The sequence below is a fragment of the Pinus tabuliformis genome, chromosome J, assembly GCF_031772625.1.
Source record: "Pinus tabuliformis cultivar Carrire ecotype Pingquan chromosome J, CPIR1, whole genome shotgun sequence".
Taxonomy (NCBI): Eukaryota; Viridiplantae; Streptophyta; class Pinopsida; order Pinales; family Pinaceae; genus Pinus; species Pinus tabuliformis.
The window spans coordinates 1,554,981,773-1,555,000,291 of NC_142295.1; the positions used below are offsets into that span (position 1 = coordinate 1,554,981,773).

At 39.4% G+C, this 18,519-nt stretch overlaps 2 pseudogenes; both read right to left on the bottom strand.

Annotated features, from left to right (window-relative positions):
- The window catches only part of LOC149233423 (putative pentatricopeptide repeat-containing protein At5g52630), a 44,294-nt pseudogene extending 32,278 nt beyond the window's left edge, over positions 1 to 12,016 (bottom strand).
- A 2,677-nt stretch (positions 12,017 to 14,693) lies between these two features.
- LOC149233424 (putative pentatricopeptide repeat-containing protein At5g52630 pseudogene) lies at positions 14,694 to 17,799 on the bottom strand (annotated as a pseudogene).
- Positions 17,800 to 18,519: the final 720 nt, after the last annotated feature.

Genomic DNA, 18,519 nt, shown 5'->3' on the forward strand with positions numbered 1-18,519 from the left:
CAAGGAAGGGGAGGAATCTCCAAAAGTGTCTCCCGAACCCACAAAGAAGGAGGTAGTTGCTGCCTTGACTGCCCTAAGCACAACCACAAAGTTAACAGGTAAAAGGCAGAGGTAGACTCCCCTATATTTAAAAACAAGGATGAGAAATATGATAAAACAGGGGAGACCAAAAACACCTACCAAGACTCCTATCATCATTGAAGTCTTACCAAAAGGACAAGAAAAACTAGTCTCCCCAACAATGAAAGGTGAAGAGGGCACATCAAAACAGGTTTACTCAAAGTCACCAATCACCTATGTTAGGAGGCCTGTCACCAGGTCAAACTTAGCAAAGAAAAGCAAAGAACCTTTGACTCCGTTGAAGAAAGGGAAATATCTCCTACAGGAAACTCTGTCAGCACTATAGGAAACACATAAAAAGTAGCAGGAAGGAAAACAAGGAAAAAGGAAAGGCAAGGAAGTAGCAACACAAGTATAGGGGGAGACAGATGATCCAAAGACATTAAAGAGAGAATCCCAAGAGCTGCAAGAACCTAGCCCACAACCCAATCTTAACTCCTATTACAGATTCATTGAGGGAGGCAGAGTAATACCCACAGAAATTTTCCATCCCTCTCTTCTTTGAGCTTGAGAAGGAGAGATCAAGGACACATTGCTAGATGCAAATTGCTAAATCAAAAAATGTAGAGGATTTGAGCCATATGAAAGAGAAGCTACTAGAGATGGGCAGAGAGTTGAGTGAGATAAGAGATAGGGAAAGAATTACGAAATCTCAACTAGAGGCTGAAAACACATGGCTGAGGAGGTAGGTACAGTAAAAAAGAGCCAATTGGCCACTATGGCAAGCCTCTCTATGGAGGCACTCCAGTGCAGGATGCCATCAAAATCATATGCTTTGTACCTAAATGTCAATGGCTACAATTTCAAATAAATACCCTAGCACAACGAGGAACTATTCCTTTCCAATACTATAGGCAGTTGATTGAGATTTGTGACCAAAGCACCCGGGAGGAGAGGGCCAAGATATCTGAACTCCATTTACACAACTTGGCCTTAACAGTCTTGAATGTGTGGGACCCCAATCCAAAGCTAGGGGAGTTACAACTAATGGCCTTGGCATCATGGATGAGTCATGAGGAGGCCAGGGCTAAGGAAGTAAAGAGGGTATTGGAAAGAGAAGAAAAAATTTCCCTTTACATCAAAGCATAATAAATCAATTCCATGGTTGTCATTAGCACCCACAACCTCACTGCCAATGATCCCCGGCTTGCACCAAGATACCTAGCTACATAAGAGCAAAAAGTCACTTATTTTGAGGACACTTTAAGATTTCTAGGGGATGAAAGCCAACAAACATGCCAAAGGAGATGTGTCACCCTACCATACAACCTAAGGATTAGGGAGTATCATTCCCCTGAAAGAATGAGGAATGCACTAGAGAGGACCCCATTGTATAATAAGGCACTGCATAGACTCAAAATCAACTAGATTGAATTGAAACTCAATCCATGATTGCTCTTGGGTATGTTAGAAGGAAGAAAGGAAGAAGATTAAAGAAAGCAGTGGGAGGAAATAGAGAATCATGCAGGATTTTATCCACAAGAGGAGAATACATCAACAGAAGTGTAGGATGTTAGAGAGGCCACAAGAGCAATGAAAGACATGGACATAGATTAAGTTTTCCAGAGGATGAGAAACACTTTCAGTAGGGGGTGATGATGAAGCTCATCAATAGGTAAATTATATGGACCTTAATTCCACTCTCCAGCTTATTAAAATCAACTTTTTTTACATTTCTTTACATATTTTATTATATTTTGCTTAGTGAGAAGGGTAAATATGAGATGTTATGTAATGTGGCCTAATGTGCATTAATTGTAGGATTTGAAGCAATTTTGGCTAATTTAAGTGCAAGAACTTGAAGTAGAAAAGAAAGAGGGATTTCAGGAGATTGGATCTCCCTCCTTAACTCCTCAAGCACTTGAAGATTCCTCCACCAGATCTCATCAGCTCAGAGTGACAAGCATCCAAGCCCACCGAGGTCATTGGCATCCAAGCCAATGATAGCTGTTGACCGGATAAATCGTTCTTGCGGACAAGACCGATCTCCCTAGTATCAACAGATATCTAGCAACAAACAGGACAAGCAAATCTACCTTTCTCTAAATATATTGCAATTCATTAATAAAAAACTAAGAGTTGTTTTAGACCCTACCTTATGTCCAACGCTAGTTTGTGGCAGCCATGCTATGATCGTTTGGAAGAGTTTCCTTTTAAGAACCTGCAATCACAAACAAGCACACATCAAATAACACCTGCATAGCTAATATAATAAATCATATTCATCATGGTGATCAAGGAATCCATGAAATAAACCATAAAACACAGCTTATTGAGAAAAATAAACTTGATTGTATTAACTTTGAAAATAGAAGAACTTTACAACCTTTGGTGCCTTGATGTTGTACAAGCTCCTCCCAGGGTCCAAGCAAGAATCTCCTCTACTTTGACAAGCCTCACACTCTTCCCAATGAGATCAAAAAAGGTATGTAATCTCTCCTCTCAAGCTCAATTAGGAAGACTAAATTCCAACAACATTTCACCTCAAAAATATTCAGCTTTCAACCTCCTCAGTAACCAGCCCAATGCTTCATTTTATAGTGCAAAGGAAGGAGGTTACAGGTCCACCTATGAAGGGATAGAGTCCTCCTTCAAAGGGATAAGCTCCTCACATCAAGGGGTTAGCTCCTTAAGGTATGGGATGCATGAACCTTAAAGGAGCGAACTTGCCACCTCAAGATTCCTTCTAGAAGCTTCCAGAAATGACTCAAAGTGAGTTTTTAAGAATGTACTTGTGCCTTTTTGACTTTTACAGGGATCCACACCCATTACACAGAGACAGAGCGGTCAGTTACGCAGGGGACATGACCAGTAGGTGCGGGACCACACATAATGCTAAGAGAAAGTGTGGAATCAGAGTTTTAGAGACTTTTAAGGGCTTTCTCTTATTTTTCAATGCTTGACATGAAGAACTGAGGTTTAAGACTTGTAAAGGAGGAAAGTATGAGTGGTGATAGACTCACACCGATTGCAAAATGTCATGGTGACAATATTTTGTGCAACAGATTGCCCCCTAAAGTGCGAAGTCTATAATAGATGAAAATAGAAGTCTTTCATGTATGAAGAGTGAAGTACTTTATCATTTCAAGGATCATCCTGTGGACACCCCAGTCGGAACCTCTAAAAACATTCAATACAAAATATATATATGTGAACATATCATCGCTGAGGTAGGCATTCCAATGCTCAGATCAAAACTGACTAGAAAACTAACTAAACTACTCTGATACAGGAATGACTTTGTAATACATCATAAGTATAGACATATGAAGACACGGTATGGGTGCAGCCGTCTGTTTATGAATAGTCCACTGTATAACGAATAACAAAATTTCTCGCAGCCTGGATGGTGGAAACTAGATCCAGGGTCTTGATTTCTACTTCCCGAACTAGTACGATTCTATCCATGTGAATGAATGTGTCAAAGTCGAACATGGTAGAAACCACTTGATTACTAGTCAATGATGTGAACTGTTAACAAGTGTGAGAGAAACCACCAGTAATGTCAATGGCTCTCAAAGTACTCAGTACAATCCATGAAATGTGAATAGATGAGCTGATGTCGAACATGTCATAGAATCCTTTGATCGAAGGTCAATGATGCAACCTATCGTCGAAGGTGAGAAACCTACCATTGAGGCATGCAGATTCCAAGGTAATGATGATTTCTAGATCATCTTTCTAGATAATGAGCTGAAGTCGATAGAAAGTGATCCATCATAGTCAAACCCACAACACGAAATCATAGATCAAGTTTGAAGAAAAATATTTGGCAAGGACTAACTCAGGGATGGTCAAGATGGATGACAGATATTTTGCAGATGAATGGTTTATTTGAACTGACCTCTTGAACACATAACGTCACTGCAGATGGTTTGGTGACAATTGACCCAAAGCTAATACCCAAAAATTGGCTGAAGACTTTCAATATGGTTTGATTAACTGTTAGGCAAAGGATTTCCCAACCCAGGTGAACAAAAGGTGTCATGTTCAAGAGTGGTTAAATGCTTTTCTAAAACACAAAGTATAACAAACAGGTTCATTTTTCTCTCTTTTCCCCACCATTTCTGGCAAGTACCTCTTTATTTTTAACAAGCTTGAGGAGGATAACATTTGCTTGGTTATAAGCTCATCCTTCGGATGAATCCAACTTAGTTTAAAATTTGAACCCTAAGAAGGAGTGGTTCGTTCCTGTTTAAAATTGAACACGTCCTTTACTGTTAAATTTTAACGAGTCCAGTATAGGAGAAACTCGGTGTTTTTCAATTTTAGGGAGTCAGAAGAAAAACTTAAGAAAACTCCATGGATGTCCTTTTTCGTAAATTTGTGTCCCCCAAACCTGAAAAAGTATAAAATAATACTTGAGAGAATTGCTTGACCATTACAATCAAGGAGTACTTTTCATAATTAGTGTCCCTGATCCGAAAAAGTAAAAAAGCGATCAAAGACATGTCGTTTTATAACCAATATAGAACTTGAAACGACAAAAATCCGACAATCTTTTCATGTTTATGTGGTCAGAAAAGAGCTATAAGTGGACCATCCTTTTAATTCCATTTTAACGAGTTTAAAAAGGAAAAACTCGACAATCTTTTCATATTTTACGAGTCACAAAAGAGCTTAAAGAGGACTCGTCCTAGAGGAACGAGTGGTATAAAGGGTAGCAACTGGTTCCGGCAATGGAGGAACTGCTCAAAACATGTAATGGTTAAGAGGCTGGCTAATAAAACCACTCATAGATGAGGTCCCTCAAGAAGGGTAAACAACCAAGCGAAAGCATGTGATAAGCCAAAGAGATGGTGGCGATGGAATGAAAACAACCAATCTAACATAATTTAGCGGATAAAAAACAGCAATCACAAGATGTAAAATAGGTATAGGTTCATTTTTACATAAGCTTGAACCATAGAGAACTCTGCTTGGATTCGGTTTCATTTTTATGCAAGCTTGAAACGAAAAACTATGCTTGTTATAAGTTCGCATGCCCCCAGCATAATGGCGCGAAATGAGGTACATGCCCCCCAAGCTTCATTGCATTCAACCAGGTGGATGGAATGAAGGTTCACTTTTAAGATCTTGGAAAGGCAGGGAGTTGTTTCATTTTTTAAATGAGGTTGACACAGGAAAAGAATTATCCTCAAAACCCTTGTTTCATTTTTAAGCGAGCTTGACACAAGACAAGGAACTATGCTCTAAAATCCTTGATTCATTTTTTAACGAGCTTGACACAGGACAAAGAACTATGCTCTAAAATCCTTGATTCATTTTTTAATGAGCTTGACACAAGACAAGGAACTATGCTCTAAAATCCTTGATTTATTTTTTAACGAGCTTGACACAAGACAAGGAACTATGCTCTAAACAACTGCTTCATTTTTTAACGAGGTTGACACAGGAAAAGAACTATACTCATACCTGATTCATTTTTTAGCGAGGTTGACTCAGTAACAGGAACTATCCTCTGACCAACTAATTCATTTTTTAACGAGGTTGACACAAGAAAAGAACTGTCCTCATACTCACTGATTCATTTTTTAACGAGGTTGAATCAGTAACAGGAACTATCCTCGAAACCTTTGTTTCATTTTTTAAACGAGCTTGACACAAGATACGGAACTATGCTCATGACTCCTTGTTTAATTTTTTAACGAGCTTGACACAAGACAAGGAACTATGCTAAAAAATCCTTGATTCATTTTTTTTTAATGAGCTTGACACAAGACAAGGAACTATGCTCAAGACACCCTGTTTCATTTTTTAACGAGGTTGACACAGGAACAAAACTATCCTCGCTGACTCCTTGTTTCATTTTTTAACGAGCTTGACACAAGACAAGGAACTATGCTCATGACTCCTAGTTTCATTTTTTAACGAGGTTGAGACAGGAACAAACTATCCTCATGACACCCTATTTCATTTTTTAACGAGGTTGAGATAGGAACAAAACTATCCTCGCGGCAGCCTGTTTCATTTTTTAACGAGGTTGATATAGGAAAAAACTATCCTTGCGACAGCCTGTTTCATTTTTTAACGAGGTTGATATAGGAAAAAACTATCCTTGCCAACTGATTATGGCTTCCAACTAGAAGAAAGACATGTCAATGGACACACCTTGATCATGGCTTCCAAGAGGTATTCATCAGAAGGAAGAATAGTTCTCTGGAAGGAACACATGTCAAGGGACTCAAAAGGGATAAGAACATCGCGTTCAAGTAATCCCATAGAGTTTTCTGTGTCAGTTACCGGATCTAAATCAAAGGAAGATGAGCAAACAGTGAGAGGCTCACTTACATCGGTAACTGAAAACATGGGACTAGTTGCCACATAATTAACCCGTGGCGGGGTAGATACCACTTTAGAATCAGGAACATTTAGGGGTGTCAAATTATTGGTAATTGAAACAAGACTAGGGAACGAAAGCTGGTCTATAGTCACAATATTTCCATAGTGAGGGAAAGACATCATGCGAAAAAGTGTCGATACGACAGCTTTCATTGCATAAATATAGTCTCGCCCAAGGAGTAAATTGAAATCCAAGGGATCTCGAACTACCATAAGATCAATATAGACAGTTTTACCTTCCAAAGTAATAGCAAACTTAGGAAGGATCACTAAAGGTTCACTAATGGTTCTGTTAAAAGCTTTCAGATTCTGCGTACTAGGGACAAGCTGAGGGGAACCCAAAGCTTTCCAAGCAGTTGAGGATAAAATATTAACAGAAGCACCTTCATCTACCTGTGTGTGGTGTATGTCCCTATCACCAGCCTTGAAAATGATTTGGAAAGGGATGGAGGAAGGAAGACGAGGTTTTGTCAGTCTATTCCAATCAAAGGAAAAGACCTCAGTACTTGGAGGGGGTTATGTAGAAACAAGTGAAATGCCCCCCGGCGTAGAAGAATCTGATGTAACAAGAAGAACCTGAGCGATATGAAGTTCACTCTCTAAAGGGAAAGTGGGATCGACCGAATGTGAAATTGAATCAACCACTTGATCAACTAATGGATCATCAACCTGAGTGATATGAGTTTCACTCTCCAATGGAAGAGTGGGATCGACTGTACTTGAAATTAGATCAATCACTCTGTCAGTTGACGATAAGTTGGGAGAAAGTTTATGGTAACCAGTTGGAAATTCTTGTTGTGGAACAGTAAGGTTTTCCAACAATTTTGAGGCTTCATCCATGTGAGGGAAAATGTGAGTTTGATGACTCCCTTTGCATAACTTACAAGGAAACCTAACTTTACCCTTTTTCCCAGGAACCTGACTATCACTGGTTGATGGATCAATGGAAAGTTGATGAGATTTTTCTGATAATACTTCCAAGACCTTTGTAATACCAGGACAATTGATAAGGAAGTGGTCACCCTTACAAAGCCTGCAAGGGTATTTGGGTTTACAATGCATGTTGGAGGTTTCCTCAACACAACTAACACTTACAGCCATGGTTGGTTGGTTGACTTATTTCTTATCTTGCTTCTTCTTCTTCTTAGCCACCTGGTTACTAGCGTCAAGGCTTTTACCAAGTGAAGAGGAAGAAATGGAGGAAGAAATATTAGGCGAAGAAGGTAAAGGGTCAACAGAAGGTTGGTGATGTTGAGATGGTGAACTCTGTTGAGGTGAAGCATTCGGTTGAGGTGGAACAATTGGAGTATTTGGGGCCAACGAAGTTGAAAATAACCATATCAGTAAACCTATTGTAAATCCAGGTAATGACAAAGTAGCCATATAAGGAGGATCAACATTTCCAAAGCAAGGAAAAGTACTAGGATTCTCGTTAAGAGGGGTTCCTTGGTTGGTAAATTCCGGAACAGTTGCCATTATATTCAACTTTAGTGAATTTTATTAACAATTTAAAACTAAAATTAACAATTCACAATTCACACCTAACAATTAAAATTCACAATTCACACCTATGGTCTCTAAAAGTAAAAACAAACAAATTAACACGCGCTATCAAATCTAGGAGTCAAACCACACACAAACAGTAACTTCCCATACTAAAAACACTAGTTGGTGATGAAATCCAACTTAGTAGAAATTTAATACAGAAAGGGTGGTTGGAACAGTTACCCCGACAACCTGCTTAATGAAATAGACTGGCACAAGTTTCTTCACAAAACCATCTCGAGTGAAGAGAACCCCCCAGAGAGTCCAAGTGAGTCTAGTCGACGTCTACTCCAGGTACAATGGGATCTTCCCTCCACCGTCACCTTAGGAAATAATCCTATAGATTATGGCCACTAAGGTTACCAACAGAAACAAATATACCTGGGGGAACAGTCTACGATCCGATACACACGCAAGGGCAGAGTAACAAAGCTCAATCCCCTTGAAGGCTCCTTGACATAATCCAAGGTTTACCAACAAGTGACTCCAAGCTCCTCGACAATGGTCAATCCGAGGTTTACCGTTTTTAATATGTGTATATCTGTTATCCTTCCCAATGAAGAAGGATTGATTACCTCACTGGTTCAGATATGATCTCGTGCTTGACTCCTTTAGGAGGAGCTTCCCAGAGCATACATGCAACAATTGGAATTTTTCCTACCGCAAGATCGACTACTTGTTTGTTTTACTGTCTTGGAGAGTTAACTAAAACCTATTCCAAGACACTAGCCTAAGCTAGATTAGTGGAAAGAGCCCTAAAAATGTAAAAATTACTGGATGAATTTTAATTAAGCGCTATGTTATTTAGGTTGTTATTACTCAAAAGGGTAAATGGATATGAAACGAATGGTGTTATGACCCGACCCAAAACTGAATGCAATCGAATATGATAATGTAATCTTTTCAATTCGATGAATCCTAACTAAAGTAAGGAGAGAGTTTCCATTCACTTCCAACAATGCAAAAAATGAATCACTAAGAGAAAATATAACAAATTCTCTAATGCACTAATTTCATCAAGAAAAATTAATGCAAATCAATTCCAAAACAGTTTTTTTTATTTTTATTTTTATGTTTGTGTGTTAAAAACAAGCATAAAAATATGTAAATTCAAATCAAAGAAAATTGATCTAAATCTACGATTGATTTTTCAGAATGTAAACTATGCAATTGTAATCTATGCACAATTCACTTGAAAAGTATGCAAATGTAATCTATGCACATTTTTCATTCATATTTTGAAAATGAGAATTCTAATTATGCAAATGTGATCTATGCAAGAGAATTCTCAAACACAAGATGATTCTAATGTAATCTAAGAACCAATCAAGTGCAAGTCAAGAAAATTGGGTGAGAGTTCCAAAGATCAAAAAATAAAAACACTCAAAGGCGATTAACACTCATACACAATTTAGCCCCCCCCCCCAGCGAATGAGGGGGAAATTTTTTTTGCAAAAACAAAAGCAAAAAGATGCAAAATTGTGAAAAGACTGAGACAAACCTCCAAGTAATGACCAAAGGAAATCAAATTAAGAATTTCTCAAAAAAGAGACTCAAAACACCCAATTAACTTAATGGAGATTGATGAGATGAAGAATTTGTTGAAAGAAACTCATAAACAAGGCTTTTTGACAGAAAAATACAGATCTGGGTAGACTAAAAGCCGTAAATAAAACCTAAACCTAACTGGATGAAAACATTTTAGGTTTCTCAAAAATTTTGACAGGGTCCGCAAGCTTCCAGTAGAACTAGATGCGGTACCACTCTGTGCACTAAAGGAACAGTGCGGGGATGTCCGCACTGTCTTGTAAAAAGAAAGTGCGGTCCTCTTCAAAATTTTGGAAAAAACAAAAAAAATCCAGATCTTAAAAACTACCCAATCCCACACACATTAAGCAAAAACCAGAAACAGGGATAAGTTTCTCAAGTCAAAGAAAAAGGAAAAGAAAAAAACCAAAATCAAGTCCCCAGTATGGTCGCCAATTTGTTGGCCAGATAAATCGATCTTGCAGACAAGACTGATCTCCCTAGTATCAACAGATATCTAGCAACAAACAGGACAAGCAAATCTACCTTTCTCTAAACTATGGTGCTACAAGTCCTTCAGACAAATTTGACAACACTAATTAAGATGTCCTAGGCACTGGTCTCCTATCAACCTAGAGGTTCTCTAAGAGTGAAAATAGAACCCTTCCCAAATATGGTCAAAGGGCCTTTACGGTGAACATGACATAACTCAAAGGCTACTCACAACTACAAAATAGTCGATGACTTAGCTCAATCTCCTTCATCTATGTCAACATTGTAAGTGTTGAAAACATTGCACAAATTTTGTGTCAGGCACATATCCTGCTGCCTCCATCTGCTCATTCAATGTCTTTAATTTTGCGTAGATTTCTTTTGCTTGAGGGTGTAAGTTGTCATCTGAAACAAAGGTATGCACCTTGTTTTTAACTCCAATCCAGCTAAGTCCTGTCTCTTTTTTCACCCCACGTTCTCTCATCATCTTCCTTACTTTTGCAGCATCTTCCCACCTTCCAGCTGCAGCATATATGTTAGACAACAACACATGAGTACCCGAGTTGTGCGGATCCAACTCAAAAAGTTTCTATGCAGCAAGTTTACCCAACTCCATATTGCCATGCATTTTGCAGGCTCCAAGCAAAGCACCCCACAAGGACGCAATTGGTTCACATGGCATTTGTTTGATGAACTCATCAGCTTCTTTCAACCGTCCAGAGCGACCAAGAATATCAACCATGCAGGCATAGTGCTCCCCTCTTGGTGTAATGCCATAGTCTCGACTCATAGAATTGAAGTATTGCTGGCCTTCATCAACTAGCCTTGCATGGCTGCACGCAAAGAGGACACAAAGGAATGTGACATCATTCGGTTTCATTCCTGTCATTTCAATTTCTGAAAAGAGCTCAAGGGCCTCCTTTGTTAGCCCATGTTGTGCACATCCTATAATCATCGCATTCCATGCAGCCAAATTTCTTTGAGGCAATTTGTCAAACAGTTGACCTGCCTCTTTTATACACCCACATTTCGCATACATGCCAACAAGAGAACTACCCACAAAAGTATATGAATCAAATCCAGATTTTAAGCTGAGGCAGTGAACCTGCCTGCCCTGATCAAGCGCCGTTATATTCGCGCAAACCGAAAGAACAGTCGAGAAAGTAAAATCATTCGACCTCAACCCCATCATCAACGCTTGCCAAAACACCTTGAGAGCCTCTTCATCTTTCCCATTCAGAGCATACCCTGCAATCATCCCACTCCATGAAACGACATTCCTTTCAGGCATACGGTCAAACACTTGCCGCGCTTCCTCAGCCACACGGCATTTGGAATACATATCAACAAGCGCACTGCCGACAAAGATATCCGAATCAAATCCTGTCTTGAGAATAGAAGCATGAACCTGTCTACCCTCTCCCAGAGCCGTAATTTCGGCGCCTGCCTTGACCACGCTGGCAAATGTGAATTCATTCAATCTCATTCGTGCTCTGTGCATCCGCCCAAAGAGTTTTAAGGCTTCCTCTGCGGGTCCATTCTGAGCATACCCAGTGACTATGGTGGTCCATGTGATTGCCCCCCTTTGAGGCATTCTGTCAAACACTTTGCGTGCATCCTCAATTCTTTCACACTTGGCATACATGTTGACGACATTATTTCCTATGAAAAGAATTGATGAAAAACCAGATATAATGGTGTGGGCATGTACCTGTCTTCCCTCTACAAGTGCCCTCGAGCTCACGCACCATTTCAGAAGAATGCCATAGACATTGTAGTCCACTGTAATAGCTTCACGTAGAATGTCTTTCCTTGGCACCGGGATTTGACTATTATTTTTATTATACCGAACGGAGTTATTAATGGCTTCTGTTTCTTCCTGTGTTGGGTTTTCTCTTGGCCATTCTTCTGGTAGAGCATTGGCAAGGGCGGAAGTACTAATCGCGATGGCTGCTTTGGGTTTGACTCGACGACCCACATTGACGAGCATTCGATTGGATATTATTTGATGTGAAAGAATATTCAATCAAGTTATATGCGTTTATCAAGTTATCACTGGACTTTTCCTCTGTGAACACCCTCTACCAGACAATTTGGCTTCTCCGTGCTATTTTGATATGATATGGTGTGATGAATGATTATAAACTCAAAATATTTTGCAAATTGTTGCAGATGCAAGGCTCGTGAGAAAACGTGCTGGTTTGAAGATCATCATGGACTTTGAATGCGAGGAGGACAAAGATCTTCGGCCAGAGAGTAAAGAAGGTCAGGCATCATCTATCCATCTATCTGTGCCAAAGCCATTTCGACAGCCCATCTTCAGCGTGACGGACAGACAATATTTAATCTCCTATAATGGTAAGTGTGATGGATTGACAATATTTACTGTACTATAATGGTAATAATAGTCTAAATTTTAAAAAATTGAGAATATTAGATCCATGTGAAGGGGAAATTTGAAGAGAGGGTGTAAAGAACTCCATTAAAAATATTAATTATTTTAATAAATACAGTCCGGTTGGTATTTCACCAAACGGTTTATGGGTTCTTTAAAACTCATGTGCCTTAGCCTCTCCACCAATTTTTAAGGCTAGAGCACTTTCGATGCTACCAAAAACTAACACTTCCCTTCAACCCTATACCCAAGAATTCAAGGGTTGTTGCTAAATTTTTGTTCCTTGTCTTGTTGGTTTTTAATCTCTTCTTACATATTTTTAAAATAAGATTTTCAATTGCATGGAGGTGGTGTCACGAAGAGGAATTTGGATAGGTGGGTTTACCTATTTTTTCATTTCCACAACCAGTTGTTTGAAGTCGAGATCTTTGAATTCTATCTCGATTATAAAGGCTAGATTTCAGAGCTACACTGCCAAATTGAGCTCTTGCACATTAACAGTCAACCCCCTAAGCTTCCAGATTGAGCTCTTGCACATTAGCAGTCAAACTCCTACACCACTAGCAAAGAGTCCCCTCTGTAGATTGAGCTCTTGCACATTAACAGTCAACCCCCTAAACTGCCAGATTGAGCTCTTGCACATTAGTAGTCAAACTCCTACACCACTAGCAAAGAGTCCCCTCTGCATCTTTGAGCGGATAACGACTGTGAACCCCTTAGAGCACCAAAGAAGTCATCAAGAGTTTCAAATAGACAATCAGCTACTATGAGAACTGGAGTGAAGAAGAATGTTAGAGGTTGGCCTAGCTCCCTTGGTTGGGCAGGAAATCCCAAACAGCAAGGGGGTGGGAAAGAATGTTGTCAAAGCATTAGTGATCAGTGGCAAGATAGGGTACAAAGAAGCCCAGAGTGGAAAATATCAGATCTCATGAATTTTTTAAATGAATAGTTGTCTTAATCAAATTTTCTGCCTGCCCATTTAGGGTTATCGCTTTTCATTGTGACACTAAAAAAAAATGGGAGCCCAGAGTTCAAAATTCAAAGATGGCATGTTCCTGACACTATACGAGAAGATGGCATAACTGACACTATATCATAATGGTATAACCAAAGCCCTTCTTTGCTTTCACAGTGAGAAGGTCAAACTTTGCATTATGACACTATATATGTTTATGATTTTTCTAATTAATAGAACTATCACTTTCAGGGAAAAGGGGCCTTGAGACTAAGGAGAATCATAAACCTTCGAGGCTTCAAAATAGTTGACCACGAAGGCTGTAAGATCTTCTAACATAGTAGAAACAGAATTCACCTTAGAATTACCAGTTTATTTCCTAGAAACAGAGCTAACTTTAGACTCGGTAATTTACCTCCTGTTTCATAGCAAAAATGAAATTGAACTTGAAGAATCGATTCATGAAAGTATCCCTGATAATTTCTCTTATTAAAATCCCAGGATCTCCACTCAAAATATTATCCAACTGACGTGTATACCGAAAACTCCATTGACAGACATAACTAGAATGAACAGCTCAGTCAGGAGTTTATGATAATGTAGCTAAGCCTCACTGGTATAATACTTGAGATTGGCATCCAAACATTGACATTTGATAATTTACAGGGGACTAAATTCCAAAAACATCCTCTCACAATTATAACCTACCAAAGGCAGCCACAATCTGTAAAGAGAGCCCGTACAGTCCAAAATATTCAAATTCACAAGTTCACTCAACTTTGGATCTATCTATGAAAAAAACTTGGCAGAGTTTTTGCTAAAAATGCATTTCCAGATGAGAAGATAAAAAATCCATGGTCTCTGAATTGGTTTTGCACCACATTAATTCTTGGGCATTATAAAGCTATACAATGTAGTTAGTCTTCTTCAAAATAAAAGAAACGTTTCCAAGTCCTACAATCAATTTGAATAGAATGAATGCTCCCCTAATCTAATAAATAGCAATAAAATGGATCATCATAAATTTAAATATAATTACAAATAAGTGCCGCTTGTAACTCTTCATAACATGGTTCAGTACAAAACAGTGGTGTCCATGTTTTTATGATGCAGCTACAATTTAAGAAAATGGTATCCTAGTTACTAGTAAAGTTAGGAGAGATATGTGCTGCATGTGCCAAGAACTGCACGTCTTTCACTTTGATGTGTTGATCAATCTCCAAAGCACTTAAGCATATAGAAGGAACTGAGCAATGATTTGAACATGAAGGAACTGAGCAATGATTTGAACATGTTGACATAGCAGACTATCCTGTCTGAATCAAGCGTAGGTATTTAATGGAATTCTTATCCTGACCAGAACATGATTAAGTTCCTCGCTGCTATGTGAAAAAGATAAATTCAAAGCTATGTACTTGTGATCTCCTCATCTTTTGGTAAGAGGCACAAGAAGAAGAGCCAAAGACATAAATAGGCATGGAGTTTCTGACACTTTGGACCTTTCTGGTTTTACAAAAACATTTCTGAATGAGGATATTATCTGGGAAAGTATTCCATTGGGAAATCTCAGTTTACATAAGGTTTACACCTCAAAACTTTGAAGGCATTTTCTCTTGTCAAAATTATCTGCCATAATCACAACCTCAACATTCCTTGAAGCAGAATGATACATATGTGAACCCAGCCTGCCCACAAAAGATCACTGATTACTTTGCTACTCATTCAACATACTGTCACCAATAATCCCTACAGGACATAAATAAGTTCCTAGTATGTGTGGAGGTCTAGAATGCTATGTGAAAAAGATAAATTCCAAGCTATGTACTTCTCATCTCCTCATCTTTTGGTAAGAGCAATTGCAATCACATGCACAAGAAGAAGAGCCCAAGACATAAATAGGCATGGAGTTGCTGACAATTTGGACTTATCTGGTTTTACAAAAAAAAAATCCGAATGAGGATATTATCTGGGAAAGTATTCCATTGGAAAATCCCAGTTCACATAAGATTTACGCCTCAAAACTTTGAAGGTGTTTTCTCTTGTCATAATTATCTGCCATAATCACATCCTCAACATTCCTTGAAGCAGAATGATACCTATGTGAACCCAGCCTGCCCACAAAATATCACTGATTACTTTGCTACTCATTCAACATACTGTCACCAATAATCCCTACAGGAACAAACTCCATCCTTGAAATGATGGAAACGATTTGTATCCCTTACCACAATTTCTCTCTTAACAACCTTCGATATGAATTTGATGGCATTGTGGCAATCACCACACATTCGAAGATTCTTCATGATCCTTATAGTTGTCTCCATTGGTGTACTGATAAGCCCAAAGGCAACTGCCAGCTTCTCACTATGAAAGGAAAGAAGGGCCCCCTTCTGTTCCTCTTGCACATCATGAAGCACAAATTTTGTGTCAGGCAGATATCCTGCTGCCTCCATCTGCTCATTCAATGTCTTTAATTTTGCGTAGATTTCTTTTGCTTGAGGGTGTAAGTTGTCATCTGAAACAAAGGTATGCACCTTGTTTTTAACTCCAATCCAGCTAAGTCCTGTCTCTTTTTTCACCGCACGTTCTCTCATCATCTTCCTTACTTTTGCAGCATCTTCCCACCTTCCAGCAGCAGCATATATGTTAGACAACAACACATGAGTACCCGAGTTGTGCGGATCCAACTCAAAAAGTTTCTCTGCAGCAAGTTTACCCAACTCCATATTGCCATGCATTCTGCAGGCTCCAAGCAAAGCACCCCACAAGGACGCAATTGGTTCACATGGCATTTGTTTGATGAACTCATCAGCTTCTTTCAACCGTCCAGAGCGACCAAGAATATCAACCATGCAGGCATAGTGCTCCCCTCTTGGTGTAATGCCACAGTCTCGACTCATAGAATTGAAGTATTGCTGGCCTTCATCAACTAGCCCTGCATGGCTGCACGCAAAGAGGACACAAAGGAATGTGACATCATTCGGTTTCATTCCTGTCATTTCAATTTCTGAAAAGAGCTCAAGGGCCTCCTTTGTTAGCCCATGTTGTGCACATCCTATAATCATCGCATTCCATGCAGCCAAATTTCTTTGAGGCAATTTGTCAAACAGTCGACCTGCCTCTTTTATACACCCACATTTCGCATACATGCCAACAAGAGAACTACCCACAAAAGTATATGAATCAAATCCAGATTTTAAGCTGAGGCAGTGAACCTGCCTGCCCTGATCAAGCGCCGTTATATTCGTGCAAACCGAAAGAACAGTCGAGAAAGTAAAATCATTCGGCCTCAACCCGATCATCAACGCTTGCCAAAACACCTTGAGAGCCTCTTCATCTTTCCCATTCAGAGCATACCCTGCAATCATCCCACTCCATGAAACGACATTCTTTTCAGGCATACGGTCAAACACTTGCCGCGCTTCCTCGACCACACGGCATTTGGAATACATATCAACAAGCGCACTGCCGACAAAGATATCCGAATCAAATCCTGTCTTGAGAATAGAAGCATGAACCTGTCTACCCTCTCCCAGAGCCGCAATTTCGGCGCCTGCCTTGACCACGCTGGCAAATGTGAATTCATTCAATCTCATTCGTGCTCTGTGCATCATCCCAAAGAGTTTTAAGGCTTCCTCTGCGGGTCCATTCTGAGCATACCCAGTGACTATGGTGGTCCATGTGATTGCCCCCCTTTGAGGCATTCTGTCAAACACTTTGCGTGCATCCTCAATTCTTTCACACTTGGCATACATGTTGACGACATTATTTCCTATGAAAAGAATTGATGAAAAACCAGATATAATGGTGTGGGCATGTACCTGTCTTCCCTCTACAAGTGCCCTCGAGCTCACGCACCATTTCAGAAGAATGCCATAGACATTGTAGTCCACTGTAATAGCTTCACGTAGAATGTCTTTCCTTGGCACCGGGATTTGACTGTTATTTTTATTATACCGAACGGAGTTATTAATGGCTTCTGTCTCTTTCTGTGTTGGATTTTCTCGTGGCCATTCTTCTAGTAGAGCATTGGCAAGGGCGGAAGTACTAATCGCGATGGTTCCTTTGGGTTTGACGCGACGACCCACATTGACAAGCATTCAATTAGATATTATTTGATGGGAAAAAGAATATTCAATCAAGTTATATTTGGGGCGTTTATCAAGTTATCACTGGACTTTTCCTCTGTGAACACCCTCTACCAGACAATTTGGCTTCTCCGTGCTATTTTGATATGATATGGTGTGATGAATGATTATAAACTCAAAATATTTTGCAAATTGTTGCAGGTGCAAGGCTTGTGAGAAAACGCGCTGGTTTGAAGATCATCATGGACTTTGAATGCGAGGAGGACAAAGATCTTCGGCCAGAGAGTAAAGAAGGTCAGGCATCATCTATCCATCTATCTATGCCAAAGCCATTTCGCCAGCCCATCTTCAGCGTGACGGACAGACAATATTTAATCTCCTATAATGGTAAGTGTGATGGATTGACAATATTTACTGTACTATAATGGTAATAATAGTCTAAATTTTAAAAAATTGAGAATATTAGATCCATGTGAAGGGGAAATTTGAAGAGAGGGTGTAAAGAACTCCATTAAAAATATTAATTATTTTAATAAATACAGTCCGGTTGGTATTTCACCAAACGGTTTATGGGTTCTTTAAAACTCATGTGCCTTAGCCTCTCCACCAATTTTTAAGGCTAGAGCACTTTCGATGCTACCAAAAACTAACACTTCCCTTCAACCCTATACCCAAGAATTCAAGGGTTGTTGCTAAATTTTTGTTCCTTGTCTTGTTGGTTTTTAATCTCTTCTTACATATTTTTAAAATAAGATTTTCAATTGCATGGAGGTGGTGTCACGAAGAGGAATTTGGATAGATGGGTTTACCTATTTTTTCATTTCCACAACCAGTTGTTTGAAGTCGAGATCTTTGAATTCTATCTCGATTATAAAGGCTAGATTTCAGAGCTACACTGCCAGATTGAGCTCTTGCACATTAACAGTCAACCCCCTAAGCTTCCAGATTGAGCTCTTGCACATTAGCAGTCAAACTCCTACACCACTAGCAAAGAGTCCCCTCTGTAGATTGAGCTCTTGCACATTAACAGTCAACCCCCTAAACTGCCAGATTGA